Source organism: Macaca thibetana, chromosome 15 (genome assembly GCF_024542745.1).
Source record: "Macaca thibetana thibetana isolate TM-01 chromosome 15, ASM2454274v1, whole genome shotgun sequence".
NCBI lineage: Eukaryota > Metazoa > Chordata > Mammalia > Primates > Cercopithecidae > Macaca > Macaca thibetana.
This window is the reverse complement of record NC_065592.1, coordinates 99,870,768-99,877,819: the sequence shown is the minus strand read 5'-3', so window position 1 is coordinate 99,877,819 and position 7,052 is coordinate 99,870,768.

Sequence of the window (7,052 nt, the reverse complement as noted above, 5' to 3'; positions counted from 1 at the left end):
CTCTTTATTTCTACCTAAAACACAACTCATGCTCACCAAGTGAATCTGCAGACAGACATGGAAGAGAAACTATGGCCAGGGAAGGCTTGACGCCTCTGGGAGCTGTTCTCCAAGCCAAGAAATGACAGGAGGGTATGCCCATATCATGCTCATAATCAGTGCCCTTAGGTTATTGCATTAGGTTATTGGTAAGAGCTGGCCTCTAATAGCTACTCTGTGGCTATAATCTCCCAACATCAAGGACCATTCTCTCAGGCATCCCTTTGGATGGTTTCAGGTGCCACCAACCATGCTATATAATCTCTTGTGCTTTGCCTTCCACTGGTTCCACTGTGCATCTAAGCTGTTAGAGTAGCTGAGGCTAATCTCAGGCAAAAGTCAGCCAGGAGAAGTGAAGGATTCATGTTTCAAAACCTAGGAAGGGAAAAGAAATGAGGATCTGATTAGACCAATCCTAAAAAGCCACCTTACTGCCCCCTGAGAAACTAGAGCCACCATGGTAGAATAAAAATATTTAAGCATCTACCTAAGGACTGTGGAAGAGGCCAGGGATCTGGTTGGAGAAACACAGGGCAAGTGGAGGTATTGGATGGACTCACCAAAACGAAACGGGGTTAGTTCTCAACAGTAGAAACTGGGTCCGCGGTGTATCCTGTGGATTTGAGGGGGAAATTGGAATTGGTTGGGACCATAGCTGCATGTCTGATTTGAGGACAATGAGACAAGACAGAGACCAAGACAGAGAGACAGCTATTGCTGCAGAGCTGAGCGTGGGAAGGGGGAGAAAAACAAGACACAAGAAAAACAAGTATAAACCTCCAGAATGCAGTAAGAGATTAACAAAGTTCCAAAGTTTATATTGAGAAGATTCCCCTGGTTGGGGGTTTTGAAGGGATCATATAAGGAATTGGGGATGTTTGATTATTCAGTTCTATTTTCTTTTCATGGTCTCAAATATTTTTAAAAAGAATGTTTTACCAATACCACATGGTCTCACTTATAAGTGGGGACTAAACATTGAATGCACTTGGACACAAAGATGGGAATAATGACACTGAGGACTACTTGTGGTGGAAGACTGAGAGGGGGACCTTGATTGGAAGGCAGCCTGTTGGGTACTCCACTTACTACCACGGTGAGGGGATCATTTGTACACCAAGCCTCAGTGAGATGAAATTTACCCATGCAACAAACCTGCACACTAATCCCCTGAGCTTAAAGTGGAAAAAAAAAAAAGTTTATGTGTGTTTTTAGAATTGGTGTACGACACAAACTATACATCTAACAAAGGTCTAATATTGACTTTGTAAGGAATTTAAACAACTCAACAAGCAAAAACCAAATGACCCCATGAAAAATGGGTGAAAGGCATGAGCAGACATTTCTCAAAAGAATACATACAAGTGGTCAAAAAACACGAAAAACTGCTCAACATCACTAATCATCAGAGAAATGCAATTCAAAACCACAATGAGATACCATCTCCCACCAGCAGAATGGCTTTTATTAAAAAGTAAAAGAATAACAGCTTCTGGGGAGGCCGTGGAGAAAAGGGAACACCTATATACTCTTGGTGGGACTGTAAATTATTTCAGCCACTGTGGAAAGCAGTTTGGAGATTTCTCAAAGAACTTAAAACAGAACTACGACTTGAACCAGCAATCCTATTACTGGATATATGTCCAAAAGAAAACAAATCATTCTACAAAAAAGACACATGCATTCGCACATTCATTGCAGCACTATTCACAATAGCAAAGCCATGAAATCAACCTAGTTGCCCATCGGTGGTGGACTGGATACAGAAAATATAGTATATATACATCATGGAATGCTATACAGCCATAAAAAAGATCACGTCCTTTACAGTAACATGGATGCAGTTGTAGGCCATTATCCTAAGTGAATTAATACATGTTCTCACTTATAAATGGGAACTAAACTTTGTGTACTCGTGGTCATAAACATGGAAACAATAGAAACTGGGGACTCCTAGAGGAGTGTGGGGGGTGGTAACAAAGGCTGAACAACTAACTATTGGATACTATGCTCAGTATTTGGGTGATTGCATCATTCGTACTCCAGACGTCAGGATCATGCAATATATAACAAACCTGCACATTTACCTTCTGAATCCAAAATAAAAGTTGGGGAAAAAATCACATTCACCCCATAAATATGTACAACTATTATGTATTCATAATAATTCAAAATGTAAAAAAAAGAAAAGCCCATCAATTCTCCCCAATCTAACCTGATGAAAAAAAAAAAAGTATCAATCTCTCCCTGCTGTTAATATGACTGTCTACCCCGAAAGCCTAAGAGAATCAATTAAAAGCTATTAGAACAAAAAGAATTTAGAAAGATGTCTGAACCCGCATAAATACACTTTCCCAATTATGCATCAATAGTCAACTTAAGCATCTAATGGGGGAAAAAGCTCCTCCTTCAACAATTACAAAAGTGTAAAATGCTAGAAATAATTCAATTACAAATAGTATACATTTCTCACAGTAATTATAAAAGAAGATCAGGGTAAAAGACTTCTGGACCACAAGACTTATATTTAAGACGGGCCAGTACATCCTATGTTCATTTATAGGTTTAATTAAACTGTAATGCAAATTTTAGTGGGAATTTTGCTCATATCTAAAAAACTATTGGTAAAAGTAATAGATGAAAATAGTCACATTTATTTGTAAGCTGTGTTGATGGGAATATTTTTCTTTCAAAGAGTAAAATATTTTTAAATGAAGCAGATTCAATTAGGTTTTTGCTGGGAATTACGTTGGCCATTTATATCCAGTAGTTTTAACTTTATAATCTAGTAGCTCTGCCTTAATTAACATAATAAAAAATTTTCAGAGGTGCAGATAGTTTTATGTAGAATGATGTTCATCATGAAGATGTTTATATTATTGTTTCTAAAGTTTCCAGCAACGGAAATTCATTAAATCGATGGTGATACGTTTTTAATTAGAATAAGATTCAGTCACTGCAGTGATGAAGAATCTTTAATAACATATGTAGCATATTGTATTCTCCGAAGATGGCTGCAGAAATCTCTTCCAGCCTGTATGATCTTCCATAGAGCGATGCTCCTGCTTGTCTTCAAAGGGTGGAATTCACTTCTCCATCTTATCAAATGTGGCTGGGCTCCGATCCACAAAATCATGAGCAAAATAAGTTGTCTTAAACCACACACACACAAAGAATTGGTGAATGAATGAACTTCATTTTTTTAATTCCTGAGATTGTCACTGAAGCATTGTCACCTGATTGAGGATTAAAAATCTGACACTGAATTTACCCTAGATGATAAGGTGCAAGTCTTTTGTCTCCTAGACATGATCAAGCAAGGAGACACCCAGGAGGCACAAGGCAAAATGCCCTCCCAGAAGCTGGTGGGGTAGGAAGATGCTGAGGCCCAGTCTGTTCCCCGCGGCATACATTCTGTGTGGTGACGGAAAATGTTTTGTTGGACCAGACTTTAGTCAGGCTTCTTAATGCTGTGCTAGACTCATCTATGCACTTCCTTGTGAAATTTCAGTTTTAGCAAAGAAACCTGCTAAGTCAGTTTAGCAAGAATCCCCATTCTCCATATCTGATCAGGGTCCTCAGCCTCCCGCATCCTGCAGGTGATGTCAGATAGCCTTGGCTTGTCCTCAACAAGAATCCTGTTAGGTGAGTTTAGCCAGAATCCTCCCTCACCCCTGATGTTTCCACATAGTCATTTCCCATCCACTGACCCCCCCGCCCCACCCTTTTCCTTGGCTATAATTTCCTACTTGCCCATGCTGTATTCAGAGTTGAGCCCAGTCTCTCCTTCTCATTGCAAGACTTCCTTGCCGTGGTCCCTATACCTACCTCAAGGACCCAAATAAATTATTTCTTATCATTCTGTAACAGGTATCATTTAATAACATATACATATTTTTTTGAGACGGAGTCTCGCTGTCGCCCAGGCTGGAGTGCAGTGGTGTGATCTCAGCTCACTGCAACCTCCGCCTCCCGGGTTCAAGTGATTCTCCTGCCTCCGCCTCCCGAGTAGCTGGGACTACAGACACGTGCCACCACACCCAGCTAATTTTTATACTTTTAGTAGAGACGGGGTTTCACCATCTTGACCAGGACGGTCTCGATCTCTTGACCTTGTGATCCGCCCGCCTCGGCCTCCCAACGTGCTGGGATTACAGGCGTGAGCCACCGCGCCCGGCCTGAATAATTTTTTAACAGGGACCCACCTGTCTTTTCCTGCTCTCAGCATGACACTAGCGGAGCCTCCACCTAATTGAACTGTAGAGACTGGCGTTGAGGAGCCTTAGGGCTTTACCTTGATGGCCTGGGGGCTCACATTCCAGTTCTCCTGGTGTCCTCTGACTCCCAGAGTCCAGTTTGCCAAGCAAGTGAGGCAGCCTGGGGAGGGAGGAGGTGAAGGCCCAAAATCCCAGCTTCCTTTTCTAAGCCCTGCTGGCCTGGTGTGCACTTAAGTTATTTCTTTACTTTAGAAAGGAACCTGACCCCACTCTTGATCCTGTATCCCCTCTACCGTGACCATCCTTTCCTGTAAAATGGGGCATAGAAGAGCCCTCATCTCCTAGGCAGTGGTTCTCAGTGTGGGGTCCCTGACAGTAGCGCCTGCATCTCTTGGGAACTTGTCAGAAGGCAAATTCTAGAACCCCAGACCAGATACTGAATCAGAAACTTGGGGATAGATTCAGGTATAAGAGTTTTCAGGAGCCTCCAGGTGATTCTGAGGCACGCTGAAGTTTGAGAGCCACTGCCATAGGGTTGTTGTGAAGGTGACATGAGGAGCCCCTGTAAAATGCTCAGAACAGCTCCTGGTGCCTAAGAGTTACTTAGCTATTCCTATCATTATCATCACCATCATCATCATCATCATCATCATCATCATCACCATGGCTGGGATATTTTCTAATGATGCTTTAATATCCAGGAGTCCCAGGAACTCACAAAGGGAGACACCCTTCCTCTGGAGCAACCCCCAGGGCAGGTGCATCTGCAAGTTGAGCTTCTCACAGCACAGTGGCTTCTCTGTCTTCACCACTCACCAAAGTGACACAGGGATTGAGTTGTACATAGGAATGTTTTTTATACACACACACACACACACACACACACACACATACACACACATACATATATATATAATCCTTGACCCAAATTAGTACCCAATTTACATTGGCTTTGCAATGTAGACAATGCCAGCCTCATCTGGCATTGACATATTTACATTTCAATGACCTCATAAGGTTGTGTTAAAAAAATTAAACAAGGTAACACAAGTATTTATGTAACCAGCCACATCCCGAATTTCTCCCTCAAACATTGACATATCCTTGAGAAATGACATTCAATCCAAAGACACACTAATTCTACAGGAAAGACTGTTGACCTTGAGATACTGTATATCGATCACGTTTATTGCCTTGACCATTTTCACCCACCTGGAATCCTAGTGCAATGCACTAGAGAAGTGTTTAACTCAATTCAGGGAAACATCCTCAATAACCATGGAACCATAGGAGCTGGTACTCTCCTATTGAGGATGTTCATCTGCAAAGCTTCGTCCATTTTTTCACCTCATTGTCATTGAAAGCTCTTTCCTCCAGAGATTCCATATGAACATGAATGAATTTGAAGTCCCATAACAAGGGTGATGAAATTGTCAAGTATGCTTCTAATTCCACTTGGGAAGAGGAGGTAGGTGTGAGGCAGAGGGTGTTGAGCAGTTTAGGCCTGATTCATCTTGCAGTGTCCTAGGATACCAGGCCTGAGTCCAGAATGAAATGAAAGACAAGGCCTTGCCCTAACCTCCCAGACCTTAGCCGGAGCTGTGGGGCTGGCTGTTGGCCTCATTTCTTCCTTTGCAGTGGTCTCCACTCTGTTTTTCTCAGGGAGAGGGTATGAAACATTGGGGTGAGAAGGGTAGGGAGCTTGGGATTATGACAGTGCCATGGCTAGATTCAGGAAACAGTGTTTCTTCATTCATTCATTCTGAAAATCCTTCTTGAGTCCCTTTATGTCAGGCCCTGTGCTGAGGAATCAAGGATGAACCAACACTGAGACATTCCCTGTGCTGGGGGAGCGTATAGTCAAATGGGGTGGTAGGCAAGAATCAATAACTCCTTTGAATAATTTACAGACTTTGCACCTCTTTTCTTCCCCATTGACCTAAATATCTTGGCAGTTTTCTTGTTTGTGGGTCCCTGAGTGGGAGGTTCTTATGTAGCCATTCCATCCCCCTAACACAGGAAATCTGAAAAAGTATGGCCATCTTCTCTTCTCCAGATTTCATCAGGAAAAAGGGAAGTTCTGAAAGACTTTACATAAAAGCTCACTGTGCTACCCATTGTCTCAAAAGACATTTGACCAAGGTTGCCTGGTGCCTTTCATCCCGGATAGAAAGTGCCTTGCCGATTCAGGTTTTCTGTCTTAATCATGAGGGCCCACCATCTGTCACCCGGCTCTGCTCTAGCTCACCCTATTGAGACCTGGTGTCTGGTTTCCATTTCCAAAGAGTCACATCGCTGCATCTTTGGACCTCAGGCTCCTGCACAGTGAGTCCTGTTGGTGATCTCCAAATTGAGAGCTGATGTTTCCACTCAGGGAGAACAAATGAGGATGCCGCAGCTACTGGAGGCCTGTAGCCTTGGAAGAGTCAACCCAAACACCATCAAACCTTAAAATTCTTTCTCATGGGGCAAAATGTGTCCATGTTAACAGAATGAGTAAAGAATCCATCTGCTGTCCACCAGCAGATGTAGTAGCAAAATGTCTAGGCTCACAAGTGGCATCAAATCATACAAACACATCTATTTTATATCCAATATTATACCATGGACATCTTTCTTTGTCAATAACTAGCGCATTCCATTGTTAGACCACATCATAATGTATTTAACAATCTCCTTTTCTGCTCTTGATGGGCATTTCAAATTTTTTGTTTGTTTCATTTAGGAACAGTACTGCATTGAATATCTTCACACATGTATCTTTTTCAATGTGTGGAGATATAATTACCAAATTAA